Genomic DNA, 18459 nt, shown 5'->3' with positions numbered 1-18459 from the left:
TTAAGTGCGGTAAGAAGGGGCACTTCGGGAAGGTGTGCAGAGGGAACCCCGCTGGAAAACCCGCCTGCGCCGTGGGAGCGGCCATCTTGGACGCCATCTTGCCCGACCTCGTGGGGTCCGCCATCTTGTGAGCAGACAGCGTGGACGCCATCTTGTCTCGATCAGGGCCCTACAGTGGCATCGGTCACAGTGGACCAGACCAGACCGCACCCGCTATCCAAATCAATGGTGGACATCGAGGTAAACGGGTGAGGGGTTAAATGTTTATTTGACAGTGGAAGCACGGAGAGTTTTATCCACCCGGAACTAGCACAACAACTCTCTCTAACGGTGGTCCCTGCTCGGGGCACCATCTCTATGGCTGATAAAACCCAGACATCGACCGTTATGGGTTACTGCGCGGTACAATTGTCCGTTAACGGAACTGTATACGATAAGTTTAAATTACTAATCATGAAGAATCTATGTGTGAGCGTGATCTTGGGCCTGGATTTCCAGTGCCACCACCAAAGCATCACGCTCAAGTACGGTGGGTCCCAGCCGCCCCTCACAGTGTGCGGTCTGGCTACCCTGAAGGTAAAGCCGCCTTCGCTATTCGCGAACCTTACTCCCAACTGCCGGCCAATAGCGACCAAAAGCAGGAGGTACAGCTGGGAGGACAGGCGGTTTATCGCGACCGAGGTAGACAGGCTCCTGAAGGAGCGCATTATCGAACGCAGCAACAGCCCGTGGCGCGCCCAAGTGGTGGTGGTGAGGGGTAGCGAGAAGAAGCGGATGGTGATAGATTATAGCCAGACGGTTAATCTATACACCCAGCTAGACGCCTACCCCGCATATCCGAGATGGTGAACCAAATCGCCCAATACTGGGTGTTCTCCACCATCGACCTCAAGTCAGCGTACCACCAGCTCCCTATCAGACCAGAGGACCGCCCGTACACCGCCTTCAAGGCGAACGGACGCCTCTACCAATTCCTCAGAGTCCCCTTTGGGGTGACGAATGGGGTCTCGGTCTTCCAGAGGGAGATGGACCGCATGGTCGATGACCACCACTTGCAGGCAACCTTCCCCTACCTCGACAACGTCACCATCTGCGGTCACAACCAGCAGGATCACGACTCGAACCTCGAGAGGTTCCTGAAAACCGCACAAAAACTCAACCTCACTTACAACGAGGACAAGTGCGTTTTCAACACCACGCGCCTCTGCATACTAGGCAGCGTGGTGGAGAATGGGGAAATCGGACCAGACCCCGACCGATTGCGCCCCCTACGGGAGCTGCCCCTGCCCAACACTCCCAAAGCCCTGAAAAGTTGCCTGGGGTTATTTTCTTATTATGCCCAATGGGTCCCCAACTACTCCGACAAAGCCCGCCCCCTCTTGAAAGCATCCTCTTTTCCGCTCTCTGCTGAGGCCCACACCGCCTTCAAAAGCATTAAGCGGGATATTGAGCGGGCCACGCTACAGGCAGTGGACGAGAACACTCCCTTTCAAGTGGAAAGTGATGCGTCTGACTTTGCCTTGGCGGCCACCCTCAACCAGGCGGGGCGGCCCGTAGCTTTCTTCTCGAGGACCCTCCAAGGGCCCGAGATCAGACACTCCTCCGTGGAAAAGGAGGCCCAAGCCATCGTGGAGGCAGTGCGCCATTGGCGGCACTACCTAGCCGGCAAACGCTTCACCCTACTTACCGACCAGCGGTCGGTAGCGTTTATGTTCAATAATAAACAGAGGGGGAAGATTAAAAATGATAAGATTCTTAGGTGGCGGATCGAGCTCTCCACCTTCGATTATGACATCATTTACCGGCCAGGGGCCCTTAACGAATCACCCGACGCCCTCTCACGAGGGATGTGTGCCAGCGCCACCGGGGATCGGCTACAGACCCTCCACAACGACCTCTGCCACCCCGGGGTCACACGGCTGTTCCACTTCATAAAGTCCCGCAACTTACCCTACTCGATTGAGGAAGTTCGGTCTCTGACCAGGAACTGCCGCACTTGCGCTGAGTGCAAGCCTCGGTTCTACCGCCCCGATAGAGCCCACTTAATCAAAGCTACACGGCCCTTTGAGCGGCTCAGCTTAGATTTCAAGGGCCCCCTCCCGTCAGTCGACCGCAATGTTTACTTCCTGAACATTGTGGACGAATACTCCCGTTTCCCATTCGCCTTCCCCTGCCCAGACATGACCAGCGCCACAGTCATTAAATGCCTCAACAGCCTGTTCTGCCTGTTCGGTATGCCGAGCTACATCCATACGGATAGGGGGGCGTCCTTCATGAGTGAAGAGCTACGCCAGTACATGCTGTCCAGGGGGATCACCACGAGCCGTACCACCAGCTACAACCCCCGGGGTAACGGCCAAGTGGAGCGAGAGAACGGGACAGTATGGAAAGCAGTCACTCTAGCTCTAAGGACCAAGGGCCTCCCTATCTCCCGCTGGCAGGAAGTCCTCCCAGATGTGCTCCATTCGATACGGTCGCTATTGTGTACTGCCACTAATGCCACGCCTCATGAACGAATGTTTGTCTTTCCCCGGAAATCCACCTCAGGCGTATCCATGCCGTCATGGCTCTCCACCCCAGGTCCGGTATTTGTACGAAGGCATGTGAGGGGCCACAAGACGGACCCTCTCGTGGAGTCAGTGCACCTACTCCACGCCAACCCCCAATACGCGTATGTCCGGCACGCCGACGGAAGGGAGGACACCGTGTCCATAAAAGATGTCGCCCCAGCCGGTAACGACAACAACCACGACAACAACAGCAACAACGATCACAGCAACTCTTACCCACCCACTACTCTTTCATCACCCCCGGAAGAACACCGACCAACGGTGCCCCCACCAACTACCCCTTCAACAACCCTGGCGGCGCCCCCGGCAGAGACCCAGGAGGCCACCGGGGACACCCAGCCGACACCCGCGGCACCACAACAGCTACGTCGGTCACAGAGGACTACCAAACCCCCGAACAGACTAAATCTGTAGAAGGGGCGAATGTGATGAAATATGCCATTCATCAGGCACTGTATTCTCAAGGAGATGAGAGGGCAGTTGGCAAACTAATTGACTGTATTACCCAATCACCATCAGTGTAACTTTACAAAAGCTGGGTAGCTTTCTGATGTGCCTGGTGAGTGGCTGTAGTTACAGGGACTGTGAGGTGGATCTCCACTTTGTGCGGTAGTGTCAAACAGGTGATGGTGAGTCGGCAGCCCGTTTTACATCTCTCCCGCTTTTTATTTCCACTGATGTCATTCCCCTGTGTACCTATAAATGTAGAACTGTTTTTGTTGTATGAGCGCACAAAGCTCATTTATAGTCTGTGTGACAGAAATGCTGAAATGAGTGGTTTCGAAACACGGGGCCCTTCTTTGGTTTCTCTTATCTTTGAAACTAATAACTGGCCAACTAAATTATCGTATTGTAATGTAAGTACTGTGTGTGCTAATGTATTTGTAATGTATGTTTATGTACATTAATATGGTTACAATTTATGTACTATCTGTGTCGGCTGTCGCCTCTGAGTCAGAAGGTTGTGGGTTCAAAGTCCCACTCCAGAGACTTGAGCACAAAAATCTAGGCTGACGCTCCAGTGCAGTGCTGAGGGAGTGCTGCACTGGCGGAGGTGTCGTCTTTCGGATGAGATGTCTGCCCTCTCAGGTGGATGTAAAAGATCCCATGGCACTATTGTAAAGAAGAGCAGGGGAGTTATCCCCAGTGTCCTGGCCAAAATTTATTCCTCAACCAACATCACAAAAAACAGATTATCTGGTCAGTGTCGCATTGCTGTTTGTGGGAGCTTGCTGTGCACAAATTGGCTGCCACGTTTCCTACAACAGTGACTACACTTCAAAAGTACTTCACTTGGCTGTAAAGTGCTTTGGGACGTCCTGAGGTTGTGAAAGGCGCTATAGAAATGCAAGACTTTCTTTCTTTAATGTATTTGTAATATATGTACTGTGTACATTAATAGAGTACACTATTGGTCATGTGGTTTGTTCCATATCTCTCCATCAGGTATTCCTCTTCAATATACTTTGCAATGGACTATAGTATGAACAGCACCGTGAAATACTAACTATTGTATTAAGTAATTTTAACAGCTGATCACTGGAATGTTGAAAACTCTCAAAGGAATAGTCATTGGAGAGCTACGAATGATTGAGGTACAGTGGGTGTTTATACTTTTAGGTACGATTATGTGTAACCCATTTACAGATCCCTGACACAGTCTCTTTATTTCAAACGAGCCATTCACCAACAATTAATTAATATTTTTCAAATGTCCTGATCGAGTGGAATGACTGTTTAGTAACCTGGTGATGTTTGAGCTCTATTCTTCTCGTCACTCCAACCAAAGCACAGGGGCACAGAGCTGCTTCTGAAACCGACTTGAAATTAACAAAGCTAAACCCATGACTAAACCCAACGACGCTTCTTTTCAGCAGCCAACATGCTCCAAAATAGCAAATAATACAAATTTTAAATCTCAAAAGCAAAATACTGCAGATGCTGGTAATCTGAAATAAAAACAGAAAATGCTGGAAACACTCAGCAGGTCAGGCAGCAGCTGTGGAGAGAGAAACAAGAGTTAACGTGTCAGGTCAATGATCTCTCATCCGAACTGGAAAAAGTTAGCGATTGAACAGCAAATACAGAATCGATGAAAAGAAGGAGGGAGGCACAAGGGTGGAGGTTGGTGGTGAAGAACAAAGAGAAGGTCTGTGATTGGGTGGAATGCAGGAGTAATTAAATGACAAATGGGATGATGGTGCAGGGCACAAGGGGATGGTAATGGGACAAGTAAAGAAACAAAAGATGGGTCCAGAGAAGGAGTAAATGGTTACAGAATCTCCAAGAGAAAATGAGAACCGTGGTTAAGGCCTGAAGTTGTTAAACTAAATGTTGAGGCCAGAAGACTGTAAAGTGCCTAATCAAAAGACGAGGTGCTGTTCCTCGAGCTTACATTGAGCTTCGCTGGAACAGTGTCGGAGGCCGAGGACAGAGCGGGAGTGGGGCGGGGAATTAAAGTGAAATCTCTCTTGATGTACATGTGGAGGAAGCTTATAGAAAACATGGAGGACAAATCGACAGAGTAAAACTCCAACAACCCAAATCCAGGCTGCTTGAGAGTCTCTGGCATCATGACGGTAAAATCAAAGCTTTAACTATAATGTTATAACTTCTTCACCTATGGAGCAACAGTGACTGAACTTCAGAGTGATTTGCTGTAGGAAGAGCACCTTGTGTTGTTTCTGAAAGATGTAATAAGGCACTATATAAATGCAAGCCCATCTTTTATTTTCCTAAAGAGGCAATCCCCAACCTGCATTTTAACTTGTGTTGACAGACAAATTAGAAGCTCTCTTCCCCCATCCCCAGCCCTTCCTTTAAACAATGGTTAATCTGCTAAATGTTAGAGATAGGGAGGGGCGAGGCCATGGAGGGATTTTAAAATCGAGGTGTTGCCGGACCAAGACACACAGGGTATTTGTTTTCCCCAGAGACTGGCATAGAATTTACAGCACAGTAAGAGGACAGGCGGCCCAACAGGTCCATGCTCTATCGAGCCCCCTCCCACCTTCCTTCATCTAACCCTTAATAAACAATGTGTTAGCTTGTCTGGGTAACTGAGGAAAACCTCATACCCATTGTGTCGAAAAACCCGCGACTTACTACCACCTAGAAGGACAAGGGCAGCAAGCGCAGGGGAACACCATCACCTCCAAGTTCCCCTCCAAGTCACACGCCATCCCACCGTTCCTTCATCGTTGCTGGGTCAACTCCTGGCACTCCCTCCCTAACAGCACCATGGGATTACTTTCACCACACAGACTGCAGCGGTTCAAGAAGATGGCTCATCACCACCTTCTCAAGGGTAATTAAGGATGGGCAATGCCCTTGCCAGCAATGCCTGCATCCCGTGAATGAATAAAATATTTTTTTTGAGAAAAGTCCTTTGATCTCTATCTGCCTATGGAGAGAGGCATAAATAGAGAGAGGTGATTTACAACAGGAAGAGCTGTGAGTGCAGTCAGGCTTTGAAACAGAGAGCTTTAGGCAGGCTCAAAGTCAGAAATTCTGGAGAAACAGAAGACATTTTGTTTAAGTCACATAAAACAACCCACTGATGTGGGGGAAGTGCGGCACGTCCTTCATTTTGTATCATTATGTGAAGATGATTGAATTAAGTGAATCTGATCATAACTGTTGCTGTTTGACAATCAATAATCCAATCAGGTAGCGAAGAGTTTGTTCGCTTTCCAATCGGTGTGGGAAGGCGGGGCGTCGCGAGGATGGACATGTTGGGCGGCCAATGGTGGGGGCGGGGCGGTTAAACGCAGGCGGTCACGTGATGAAACTTCCAGGAATACGTCCCAATCGAGTTGGCAACCCTAGACCCAGGGCAGCCTCAGAACCCCTGGGGGCTAGGGAGGGGGGGAAACTAGCCAGGGTTATAGTTGCTGCTAGCTGTCCAAATGACCCTTCCTGAAAAAGTGGGCATGTGCGGTGATGGAGTCATAATGGGATCGGTTTACGACTAGTGAAGCCCTCCGCGATCGGAAAGCCTGCCAGCACTTGCGCTCTGGGCTGATCACACCTAAAGGTGGTCATTTCCAGAGCTGGTGGCTCCAATGTCGTGGGACCCCTTCAAAAGTAAGGGAGGAAGAGAGAAATTGTGCCTGCGTGTGAAAGGACAGGGGAGGGAAGCATGTAAAAGAAAAAAATGGCTGAAGTTTTGCTTTACTCACTCGCCTCTGAGTCAGAAGGTCGTGGGTTCAAGTCCCACTCCAGGGACTTGAACACATAAATCTAGGCTGACACTCCCAGAGCAGTGCTGAGGGAGTGCTGCACTGTCGGAGGTGCCGTCTTTCGGATGAGACATTAAACCGAGGCCCCCTCTCCTCTCTCAGGTGGACGTAAAAGATCCCATGGCACTATTTCGAAGAAGAGCAGGGGAGTTCTCCCCAGTGTCCTGGGGCCAATATTTATCCCTCAATCAACATCACTAAAAACAGATCATCTGGTCATTATCACGTTGCTGTTTGTAGGAGCTTGCTGTGCGCAAATTGGCTGCCGCGTTTCCCACATTACAACAGTGACTACACTTCAAAAAGTACTTCATTGGCTGTAAAGCGCTTTGAGACGTTTGGTGGTTGTGAAAGGCGCTATAGAAATGTAAGTCTTTCTTTCTTTTACTTGTTTAAATCCCCTATAACCGAGTGGGAGGTCATATCTCATACACACTGCAATAATGCACACAAACCTTGCTGCGAGGGAACTGTACACCAGCTGCTGTCTCTTGCTTTAATCCATTTCTGTTTTCCCAATTTTTGGTTCCTTCCCAAAGGACTTGAACCGATGATCACAGGGAACGGAATATTATTTTTAGTGCCAAGGCAAGTGATAATTCACTCAGATGAAAAATAACTACACGTTATTACTTTTCCCTTTGGATGGGGTCCCAGCTTAAATTATAGTGCAGCGCAGTAAAACCAGCCAAGTGTTTTCAACACAGCTTTTATATTATATATACACCGGTCGATCTTCCATGGTGTTGCACACGGGAAAAAAAGACTGACATTTCTATAGCGCCTTTCACGACCACCGGACGTCCCAAAGCGTTTACAGCCACAGAAGTACTTTTTTTGAAGTGTAGTCACTGTTGTAATGTGGGAAACGCGGCAGCCAATTTGCGCACAGCAAGCTCCCACAAACAGCAATGTGAGAATGACCAGATAATCTGTTTTAGTGATGTTGTTTGAGGGCCAGGACACCGGTGATAACTCCCTTGCTCTTCTTCAAAATAGTGCCATGGGCTCTTTTACGACCACCTGAGAGGGAAGACGGGGCCCCGGTTTAGCGTCTCATCCGAAAGACGGCACCTCCGACAGAAGTCAAAAGAAAGAGCAGTACTAAATTGAAATGGGTGGTGGAGGCTTGACAGTTAGAGGGTGGGCGATATTTGGAGTAGGGCACATGGTAATTCATTCCCCATTTTAAAGTGATATATTCTGCCCTTATTTTCATATACAGTCCCCACCGCTTATAGTTGGCGTTGACACAATTTTCCCGCTATACGAGATGGACCCGAATAGATTGCTTCATACTGAGGGCTGATGAGCAGACTGTAAGGAGCCACGGCAATTGTACCTTAATAAGGTGCAAAGAGCTGCTGGAAGACCTGAGTTTGCCTGCAATCAGCGGGGCTTTTAAATCAGCAAGTAATTAAGGTAATCGCACCGTTAACGAGGTGCGTGGAGCTTATTGAACAGCTGAGTCTGCCCGAAATAGCCAGTGCGCTTAATACGTTGTGAGCGGTGCCTTTGCAATTGACTCCTATGGTGCTGGGAAGCAGTTAGCATTGATTGCCTGCCATAAGTATGGGCGGCGTAATTGGGACTGTAATGCTTTGGCAAAACTTACAGCAATTTGGGAAGCAGAGGAGTCGAGTCGGCTGCAACACATGCCTTTCTCTGCAGTGCAGGCGGAGGAGCTGCAAGACGCACTACTGAGGCGCGACAGCACCACCACTGATGGGAGGGTGCAACTGCAGCGTGACCAGTTTACATAGGTGGTTTCCATCATAAATATGGACATAAGAGTTCATAATGGAAAAAGCTGGCACAGGAAGTACATGAAGATGTAAGATTTTAAAAATATACTATAGATATAAATTTACTGGAAATCAGTATTATTTTCACCAATCTTTAAGCAATGATATGACAATTGGTAATTAGCATGCGGTGCTGTACGGAGCCAGACAGTCCAGAAGGTCCCTGGTTTGACTTTTTGGTCAGTGCTGAGCTAACTGATCTCAATCAGGTCAGCCAATTGGGTCACTACAACTGGTCTTCGCATCCTGGTTTAGGGAGAGGAAAAAAAATGTCCAGCTTTCATTTTTCCAGCTGCCCAGTCACGCCTGCTAGAGAGTGAGCGCATGTGGGCAATGGGTGATGCCAGGATCGGACTTGCTTCACCATGATTGAAAGCCTGTTGGCACTCACTGTCTGATCTCTCTAGTGAGGGGTAGTTACTCGAGGCCGGCCAGGGCCTACGGTACTGTACTGCAGCTTAAGTCACGGCCATCAGGAGCGAAGAGAAAACTTGCGGGGTGGGGGGGGGGCAGTGGAAGGTGAAGGAAGTCACTGTACATTTAGAATGTGGAGTTCATTGACAGACACTGTGCAAAAACTCAACCCAAAACAAATTAAACCTGGTCGCTAACCACACCCATCCTTTATGTGTGAAAATAGACGTCGAAGATTAGAACTGAGCCCATTCCTGTCACCCATTATCCACCTACCTATGGACAGCATTCAGGCTGGAACCCCACCACCCATCGGCCGAATTTCCCCCTCCTTAGCTTAGTGACGCAGAGCTCAGTACTAACCCAGAACTGATCAGGGATTGGACGTGGAACCTTCATAGTGTGTCTGGCTCAGTTCCACATTGGGGAGGGCCTGTACCCACTGAACCATGAATAAAACCCTTGACCTGATATGCTTATTGTATCAGCTTTGCCCGTCTCTCTCTCTCTCTCTCTGTAAGCTGGTTGTTACTCTCGAATCACACGTCATAATTCTCAGCTTCGAAGCTGCATCCAATAGACATTTTCATGGGTTTTTTTTCCTTGCAGTAAAAGCTAAAATCCCTGATTTTTCCTACAGCCAGGAGGAGAGAGTTGAGGCAGAGATCAGCCATGATCTCATTGAATGGCGGAGCAGGCTTGAGGGGCTGAATGGCCTCCTCCTGCTCCTATGGGAAAGTCTGTAGATCCATGGATCTGCTTGATCACCAGTTAATTCTGCACTTTGACCGGCCAACAGCAGGAACATAGGAGCAGGAGTCGGCCATTCAGCCCCTCGAGCCTGTTCCGCCATTCAATGAGATCATGGCTGACCTATACCTTAACTCCATTTACCCGCCGTGCTGCCACATCCCTTAATACCCCTACCTAACAAAAATCTTTCAATCTCAGTTTTGAAATTCTCAATTGACTCTCAGCCTCAACAGCTTTTTGGGGGAGAGAGTTCCAGATTTCCACTACCCTTGGTGTGAAGAAGTGCTTCCTGACAGCACCCTTGAACGGCCTGGCTCTAATTTTAAGGTTATGCCCCCCTTGTTCGGGACTCTCCACCAGAGGAAACAGTTTCTCTCTATCTACACTATCAACTCCTTTAATCGCCTTAAACACCTCGATTAGAGGAACAGCACCTCATCTTTCGATGAGGCACTTTACAGTCTTTCGGGCTCAACACTAAGTTCAACAATTTCAGATTTTAACCACCGCTCCCAGTTTTTTCGGACAGCGGGCGCTGGTAACGATTCTCCTCGTGCCACTTACACCTCTTCTAGACCCACCTTTTTGTTTCTTTACTTGTCCCATTACCACCTCCTTTTGCCTCGCACCATCATCCCTTTTATCATTTAATCTCTCCTGCCTTCTATCCCAGCACAGACCTCCCCTTTTGTTCTTTCCTCCCCTCCCTGGCTCTGCACTTGCTTAAAAACTGTTAAATCTCCAACTTCTTCCAGTTCTGATGAAAGGTCATTGACCTGAAACATCAGCTCTGTTTCCCCCTCCACAGATGCTGCCTGACCGGCTGAGCGATCCTGGCATTTTCTGTTTTTTTTTATTTGCCTCAATTAGACTCTCAAGGCAACGCTCCGGCCTGATGGAAGATGCAATACCGACTGGTAGTGCGGTACAACTTGATCCCTGTGGCTCCATCGAGCAGAGCATTCAGCAGAGGTCACCAAGTAGCTGAATGGAGTTCGGAGAGTTGAATGGGACCTTCTGGTCAGGGTTCAAGGGCAGAGCAGTTGAAACTGTAGGGTTTCAGTGAATTATACAAGGACTTCACAATGTTTCTTTGTGGTCAGGTCATGTACTTGAGGACAGGCTTTCCTTTGTGTTGAGCGACAGATACATGCCCTGTTTGAAATCGTGTACGCTGAGGTTTTTCCGGGTTGCGTGTCAAATCAGGAATTTTTACTTTTTCTTCAAGGACATGAAAATTACTACTGGATGGAGTTTCTAATCGGAAAATTATGATGCCTTGACTCTGCACGTGTGCCTGATCCAGTCATAACTCTAACTCATAATTAGAAAAATTACTGCCTTTCACCCATCCCTATAGGAAGGCCATAAAATCTGGTGTAGAAATCACAACACACAAGTTACGTTTCCTAGTTCAGTTCAATATCTGCTGCTCCTGTGTAGAAGTCGCCTTCTATTGTTCTTAGTTTAAGCAGAGCCTGTCCGTGAAACGACGCGTTTTTGGGGCATTGTTTCAGCGCAAAGGCACTTTCAGTAGTGGATTGTGGGGCGGGACCCGTTTCCGCCAGGCTTACGCTGGGATGTTATCCGATCGGGCGTCCCCACAATCCACCTTGCAGGCAACTACTGTAAATCTATGTAAACGAAGGGATGGGGGCCCTGGCCTTAGTGTGCTGAAATACTGGTAGTTATGCTGGACATGGACCAGAGGAGTCCTCTGTCTGTCAGCCGTGGCTCAGTGGGCAGCGCTCTCTCGCCTCTGAGTCAGGAGGTTGTGGGCTTAAATCCCCCTCCAGAGACTTGAGCACAAAATCCAGGCCGACACTCCCAGTGCTAGTGCTGAGGGAGCGCAGCACTGTCGGAGGTGCCGTCTTTCAGATGAGATGTTAAACCGAGACCCCCGTCTGCTCTCTCAGGTGGACATAAAAGATCCCATGACACTACTTCGAAGAAGAACAGGGGAGTGCTCACCGGTGTCCTGGCAAATGTTTATCCCTCAACCAACTTTTGATGTGTAGTCACTGTTGTAATGCAGGGAAACAGCACTAAAAAACAAATTACCTGGTCATTATCACATTGCTGTTTGTGGGAGCTTGCTGTGCGCAAATTGGCTGCTGCGTTTCCTACATTACAACAGTGATTACAGTTCAAAAGTACTTCATCGGTTGTAAAGTGCTTTGGGACGTCCTGAGGTTGTGAAGGGCGCTATATAAATGCAAGTCTTTCTTCCTTTCCTCCACGTGATAAAACCCAAATTGAAATGGGTTTGAGTGAACCCTGACCCCGTTCCTAGTTGGCGCATGTTCATGGCACAAACCTCCATTTAGGAGGTGGGAGCAGGTATTTGGAAAACTGGGGGTTCATTCTTTGTCAAAACCAGGGAGAGGGCGGCCATGCGAGCTGTCTTGCCGATGGATGGACGAGAAACATTGGGCCGAGAATTACTGGGGTTTCGGAGCGGGGTGAGGGAGAAGTTATGGTCGGAAAACTGGGAAGTGCGGGGTTCCCCAATCGCCATGGAGTTTTAACTCCAGGGCGTGTGTGATTTTTTTTTTCCCCCCAGGTTCCCCGTCCAAAAGCCAGGTTTGGTTGGGGCGGGGGTTGGTGTGATCGATTTGGGGAGTTTGGTGATTGCAGGGGTGGTGGGGAATTTACAAAAAACACTCCTGCTCTTCCTGGCCCACAAGCAGTGCTGTAAAGGCACTTACCTCATGGATCCGGCCCTCCTCGCCGCCTTTTACCCTGCCGGGTTTCCTGAAGCCCGGGAAACCCGGATGACAGCAGTAAAAAAAAAATACAAACCTTGTTAAAATGGAGATACGCAGCCTCCTTAAAAAGATTGCAATGTCCGGCCCGTCTGTTGAGAGCAGATTGGTCGCCCGCCCCTTGTCCCGCCTCCGTTAAAGCCGGAAGTGGGCGGGTTCGAGGCGAGTCGGGTTCGAGGTGGGTTTGAAATTGCTAACATTTTAACTTCCCACCCATCACAAATCCGCCCCTTTTCGCGGGGGGGGGGGGTTCAAATTACTCCCATTGTTCTTGGTGCTCGAAGGGTTAAAAAAAAAACAAATCACCCACTCCTGGCACTTGCTCCCAGAACACAAACCTAGCGATGAAGGTTAAATTAGTCCAAATCGGCCCTACTAATGCACCACATGCCCACTGGCTCCATCGCACCCTTTATGCACGGGCTCAAAATGCAGGGCCAAAGCAGCGGCTTATACACCAGATTTTATGGTATCGAGTGGACGGTGGCATTTCTCTCATTGGCTTCAGTGTGTACGGTCCTGAAAGCTGCCAGCCCTTTCCCTTGTGGCCCCTTCGGAAGTTCGAAGTCTTCTCTGTTTTGTAACTTTCTCGAAAAGATCCCCAAAGTGTTGCTAAAAGTGAAGCCTTTGTGTGGATTTCAGTTGGCCAGCGGAGGGTTGATCTGGCTTGAATACAAATGCTGCAAACTGGTGGCTTTTCTGGAACTTACTGAGACCCAACTTCTACCCCTGATCCAAGAATAACAGTTCCTTGCAACAAAAAAAACTAATTGTCAGGATCCAGCTGAGCTTGGGAACCATCAAACTCGCCCCAGACTCTCACAGAAACAAAGTAAAATGGCACAGTGCTCCCTAATGACAGACTTGTCTGTTTCTGTTTTGTATCAGCTTTTATAGAAAACCCAAAATAAATCTCTGCAACTGATTGGTCGGTTGCTAACCAGCCATGTTCCCCGGAGAAGAAGGGTTCCGATTTCTTTTCTATTTCTTTCACTTTACGTTAAATAAAAGTTTACAGCGTCGCTCTGCCTCCCGGCCGTCCTACTCTAACCCTGCTCTTTCATTGCTCCGAGGCTAAGCATGTACTGGAAGCTTCTTCCGAAAGTGCAGGCAGAGTTCCAGGCTCTTTAGCCCTTGCATTGCATATTCTACATTTGTTTTCTACATTTGTTTCTTACATCACAGCAGTGGCTACACTTCAAAAGTACTTCATTGGCTGCAAACATAGACAAATAGGAGCAGGAGTAGGCCATTCGGCCCTCCGAGCCTGCTCTGCCATTCAATATGATTAAGGCTGATCCTCTATCTCAATACCATATTCCCGCTCTCTCCCCATACCCCTTGATGCCTTTTGTGTCTAGAAATCTATCTATCTCCTTCTTAAAATATATTCAGTGACTTGGCCTCCACAGCCTTCTGTGGTAGAGAATTCCACAGGTTCACCACCCTCTGAGTAAAGAAATTTCTCCTCATCTCAGTCCTAAATGTCCTGCCCCGTATCCTGAGACTGTCACCCCTCGTTCTAGACCCCCCAGCCAGGGGAAACATCCTCCCTGCATCCAGTCTGTCTAGCCCTGTCAGAATTTTATACGTTTCAATGAGATCCCCTCTCATTCTTCTAAACTCTCGTGCATACAGGCCTAGTTGACCCAATCTCTCCTCATGCGACAGTCCTGCCATCCCAGGAATCAGTCTGGTGAACCTTCGCTGCACTCCCTCTGTGGCAAGTATATCCTTTCTTAGGTAAGGAGACCAAAACTGCGCACAGTACTCCAGGTATGGTCTCACCAAAGCGCTTTGGGATGTTCTGAAAGAAGCTATAGAAATGCACGTCTTTCTTTTTTATTTTTTATCGGGTCTGGCCCACTGCAGAACCTTTAAGAGTGGATAATGTGAGTGTGTTAACTCTAAAACCAAATCAGCTTCTCTAATGGCTCAGTTGGTTAATTGGCTGGCGGGCCTAGAACTTAAGTGGGTCAGGTAGTGTATTGGTTATGTTACTGGACGAGCAATCCAGAGAACTGAGAGTTCAAATCCCACCATGTGAGTTTGAGAAATTTTACTTCAATTTTTAAAAATTGGATTGTTGTAAAAACCCATCTGGTTCACGAATGTCCTTTAGTGGAAGGAAATCTGCTGTCCTTACCCGGTCTGGCCGATATGTGACTCCAGACCCACAGCAACGTGGTTGACTCTTCACTTCCCTCTGAAGTGACCGAGCAATCAAACCACTACAAAGAATAACAAGAATCACCGCACCGACTGCTGCGGTTCAAGGCGGCGGCTCACCAGCACCTTCTCCGGGCAACTAGGGATGGGCAATAAATGCCCATCCCTTGCCAGTGACGCCCACAACCCGAGAATTAATAAAAACAAAGTGTGGAGTAGAGCCATACAGATCAGGAAAGTCTGAGGTTCAATCCCGGGGTCTCCGGCAAGCTGATTAGGGGTTATGGTTTTGTAGTGGTTATGACTAGAAACCTATAGGTCATGTGTTCAAATCCCACCATGGTAAGTTACGAGATCAAATTAAGTAAATCTGGTGGTTTATGGGCTTGCTACACACGACACCAGTCCCACACGGCCTGGTCGACCCTTAATGCCCTCAGTTGTCAGAGATGTGCAATAAAAAACCTATCTCAGCTGAGGCAGCAGTAAGTGGGCCACGGAGAGGATAATCAGCCAGGGTTCCTGCTCCTGGTTACTATCCAACTACTGCTCACATGTGTGGACACTGGGTAAGAAAGAAAGACTGTCATTTCTATAGCTGTTTAAAGCCAATGAAGTACTTTTGAAGTGTAGTCACTGTAATGTAGAAAATGGGGCAGCCAATTTGCACACAGCAAGCTTCCACAAACAGCAATGTGATACTGATAATCTGTTTTTTCAGTGATGCAGTTTGAGGGATAAATATTGGCCAGGACACATAAGAACATAAGAAATAGGAGCAGGAGTAGGCCAATCGGCCCCTCGAGCCTGCTCTGCCATTCAATAAGATCATGGCTGATCTGATCCTAACCGCCAATCTACTATCACAGAACCATCTCCTGAATCTAACAGAATTAGACACACGAAATAGGAGCAGGATCAGGCTACACGGCCCCTGGGCCCGCTCCGCTACCCACAGGGCCATGTCCGATCCGAACCTAGACTCATGTCCAAATTCCTGCCCGCTCCCCGTAACCCTTAATTCCCTTTACTTCTAGGAAACTGTCTATTTCTGTTTTAAATTTATGTAATGATGTAGCTTCTACAGCTTTTTGGGGCAGCATATTCCATGGACCTACCACCCTCTGAGTGAAGTAGTTCCTCCTCATCTCAGTTTTGAAAGAGCAGCCCCTTATTCTAAGACTATGCCCCCTAGTTCTAGTTTCACCCATCATCAGGAACATCCTCCCCGCATCCACCCGATCCAACCCCTTCACAATCTTATATGTTTCAATAAGATCGCCTCTCATTCTTCTGAACTCCAATGAGTAGAGTCCCAATCTACTCAACCTCTCCTCATATGTCCATCCCCTCGATTAACCGAGTGAACCTTCTTTGTACTGACTTGAGAGCAAGTATGTCTTTTCTTAAGTATGGACACCAAAACTGTATGCAGTATTCCAGGTGCGGTCTCACCAATACCTTGTACAACTGAAGCAATACCTCCCTATTTTTATATTCTATCCCCCTAGCAATGAAAGCCAACATTCCATTGGCCTTCTTAATCACTTGCCGCACCTGCATACTAACCTTTTGAGTTTCGTGCACCAGGACCCCCAGATCCCTTTGTACTTCAGTACTTTCCAGTTTCTTGCCATTAAGATAATAACTTGCTCTACGATTTTTCCTGCCAAAGTGCATAACTTCACACTTTCCAGTATTGTATTCCATCTGCCAAATCTCTGCTCACTTACTTAGCCTGTCTATGTCCCCTTGCAGGTTTTTTATGTCCTCCTCACTCACTACTTTCCCTCCCATCTTAGTATCTCTATCATCTGCAAACTTTGATATGTTACACTCGGTCCCCTCCTCCAAATCGTTAATATAGATTGTAAAGAGTACAGTATATTAAATTGCAAGAAGTACAAGTAAATCGCTGTTTCACCTGGAAGGGGTGTCTGGGGCCCTGGACAGTGGGAAGGGAGGAGGTAAAAGGGCATGTGTTGCATCTCCTGTGCTTGCACGGGAAGGTGCCAGGTGAAGGGGAAGGGCTATTAGGGGTGATTGAGGAGTGGACCAGGGTGCCACGGAGGGAGCGGTCCCTTCGGAATGCTGAAAGGGGAGGTGAGGGGAAGAAACTCCCCTGTGCTTCTTCGAAATAGTGTCCCGAGTTCTTTAACATCCACCTGAGAGAGCAGACGGGGCCTCAGTTTAACGTCTCATCCAAGACGGCAGCTCCGACAGTGCAGCGCTCCCTCAGCACTGCACTGGGAGTGTCAGCCTAGATTTGTGTGCTCGAGTCTCTGGAGTGGGACTTGAACCCACAACCTTCTGACTCCGAGGCGAGAGAGTGCTACCCACTGAGCCACGGCTGACAGGGCTGTGACGTCCCCTTAACCTGCTGACACTCGCTCTTTAGATCCAGGTTCATCTATGAAGCAAACCCAGTTGGTCAAGGGTTTGGGGGACTGTTGGCAGAATGGAATCATACCCCACTAGGAGTCAGCACCTTCAAAAGAGAAGGGGAGAGAATTGGAGGAGCAAAGCTATACCCTGTAAGGCCTACTAGACAATTAGGTGGTTTCCCGGAACATGATTCGTGGACATATCATCCTCATCTGCTGTGAAGCTCAAGGAGATTGTGCACTTTAATCGCTTTACAGAGTTGAAGTGCAGTCATTTCTCCCGTCCAGTGTTACATCCGAGAAATAATTGGTTTATTTTCAATCTCGTCACTCGACCTTAAGTTTCAGTCTCATTTTACTCTGTCTTTCGAAGAAGCTTATTCCCAATTTTGGTTTAGTCCTTTGTTCCCAAAAATTGTCGTATTTTAGTTTTTTTTTTAAATAAAAAATGCGTCAAAAATATAGCTTTTGGTTTCAGCAATTTTTTTCCCTTCCCCAGAGTGAGAGGACACAGCTTTTCAGTCTCATCATGGAGAGGGGCCAGGAGTCATCCCAGATTGCAGCTGTGCAGTCCCGGCAGCCAGTTACACATGGTACTGTACTGGTATACCTGGGAACAGATCTACTGCATTGTCCACTGTGAAATGGAGTGCAGCGTGGGCCAGCCAAGACACAGGATAAAAGATTAAAATATGAATTATATGCCATCCTTTATATTTAAACTTCAATCTGTAGTGAAGGGATTTTGCACCAACATATTGAATGGGAATAGAACTTTCTAATATAGATGTATTTAAGGGGAGCTAGGTAAGTGCGTGAGGGAGGAAGGAATAGAAGGTTATGCTGACTGGGTGAGATGAAGTAGGGTGGGAGGAGGCTCGTGTGGAGCATAAACACCAGCATAGACCATAAATAACAACAGAAAATGCTGGAAATACTCAGCAGGCCTAACAGCACTTCCCCTTCGTCTGGCACCTTCCCGTGAACACTCTCGACCTCTCTCTTCAGCAGCACCAACGCACTCTTTCTCAAAGCTGTCCGGGTCCACAGTTCCACTTCATCCTTCGACTCATCCGACGCTTCAACAAAAAACTTTTTTTTCCACCTTTCTGATGTCAAGGATCGCAAGCTTCGTCAACTCTTGGACACCAACGCCCCTCCAGTACCTTTTTACCCTTCACTTTCCTCTGACCCCATCCCTTCTTCCAATCTCAACCTCTGCCGTGTTTTCACTATCCCCTCTGACCTTCCCCTCTCTGACCTCGAACAATCAGTCCTCAGCAAAGGCCTGAGCTTCATCCCCTTACGCCCCCACCTTAATGAATTTCAAGCTTGGCACGATGCTGAGCTCTTTTTCC

This window comes from Somniosus microcephalus, chromosome 11 (genome assembly GCF_052327205.1).
Source record: "Somniosus microcephalus isolate GS21.2 chromosome 11, FLI_Smic_1.0, whole genome shotgun sequence".
Taxonomy (NCBI): Eukaryota; Metazoa; Chordata; class Chondrichthyes; order Squaliformes; family Somniosidae; genus Somniosus; species Somniosus microcephalus.
Note: the sequence above shows the minus strand (reverse complement) of the source record.